Source organism: Nymphaea colorata, chromosome 10 (genome assembly GCF_008831285.2).
Source record: "Nymphaea colorata isolate Beijing-Zhang1983 chromosome 10, ASM883128v2, whole genome shotgun sequence".
Taxonomy (NCBI): domain Eukaryota; kingdom Viridiplantae; phylum Streptophyta; class Magnoliopsida; order Nymphaeales; family Nymphaeaceae; genus Nymphaea; species Nymphaea colorata.
Genome location: NC_045147.1, coordinates 14,542,612 through 14,543,889, shown reverse-complemented (window position 1 = coordinate 14,543,889; position 1,278 = coordinate 14,542,612). Strand labels below are relative to the sequence as shown.

General features: G+C 43.6%; 1 long non-coding RNA gene across 1 annotated transcript; it reads left to right on the top strand.

Annotated features, from left to right (window-relative positions):
* The first annotated feature begins 216 nt into the window (after positions 1-216).
* LOC126410465 (uncharacterized) lies at positions 217-1,040 on the top strand. The gene is made up of 2 exons (XR_007574503.1): positions 217-582; positions 743-1,040. It is a non-coding gene; the product is annotated as an uncharacterized LOC126410465 (long non-coding RNA).
* Positions 1,041-1,278: the final 238 nt, after the last annotated feature.

Genomic DNA, 1,278 nt, shown 5'->3' with positions numbered 1-1,278 from the left:
TATATATTTTTTAAAAAAAAAAAAAATATTAAATCGACAGCCGTATCGGTCGTCCCCACGGCACCGTTTGCCGTTTGACAGGGTTCACTTCAAACCCACGTGACAAAAAATGATGGAAGAGCGTCATCGCTGACACGCATAACGGCAAACCCCCCTTTAACTTGCAGACCAAGCCACCTCCTCCTATAAATTAAATTCCCGACCCTCTCCCCCGCAAGTACTTACACCCATCCTTGATCAAGCGGAGTTCGTGAATTAGTTTACGTTTTCCGGTCGCGAAACAGTTCGGATTTTTCTCGGGCTTCCTTGCGCAAGATGATGGCGTCCATCTCCGGTAGCTTGGCCGAAGCCTACGTGATGAAGAAGATATACAAGGAGAAGATGGATCGGGCCTGCACCGAGGAAGTGGCGGAGACGGAGAAGAAGAAGAGTCCGGGACAGCGCGATTCCGGCAAAAAGAGATTCGGGATGAAGATTTTCCGGTGGGGGAATAAGATCCACCCGAACGGTAGCCAGCCTGCCGTAAAATCTGCGAACAACGTGCCGGAGTCGCTTTGAGTGCGTTTCAGAGGGCAGGTAGAGGTAGCTATTACTGTATACAAACGCTATTTTGTTGTTCTTTTTGTTTGTTTGTTTTTTTCTTTTTCTTGGAAGTGATTATATGTAAATATAAACGTGAATCCAATTAAGGTAAGCAGTAAATTGGACCTGTATCTGATAAGAGCTCTTTTATCGGTTTCAGAATCTGATTCCTTTTTAGTGCGGCCGGGAATTATGTCATCTCGAAGCGTTCAATTATGGCTGGTGAACGGGCTGAAGAAGCGTAGCTCTCCTTGTTCAGGATCATCGCGTACGCATGATAAACCAGCTTAAACGTTACGGCCTGAGAAACAGCCGGCAGGTTCTCAAGAAACAAGTTGCTCTTTTCATGTGATTCCACGGCTTGACTATAGAGTATTCCAACCATACGAGCAATGTGACGATCTTGTACACTTCAAATACGTCAATACATATATAATATATACATATAATGTATGAAATGTGTGGACAAAATCAGCGTGCGCAAATAAATATGGACATACTATAATAGTTGGGCTAGCGATAGAGAAAGAAAGGGGAAGAATGTCTCTCCAAGATTCTTGCATCATTTTGGAAACAAATCAGACTCATGAGGCCTACCTCCAATCGACCACGGAATGACAATTCTTACACGGTTTCGTTAGGCATTTCACCACTAATTAGTTAATGACTGACAAATAAAATTGGCTTTTTCCAAGT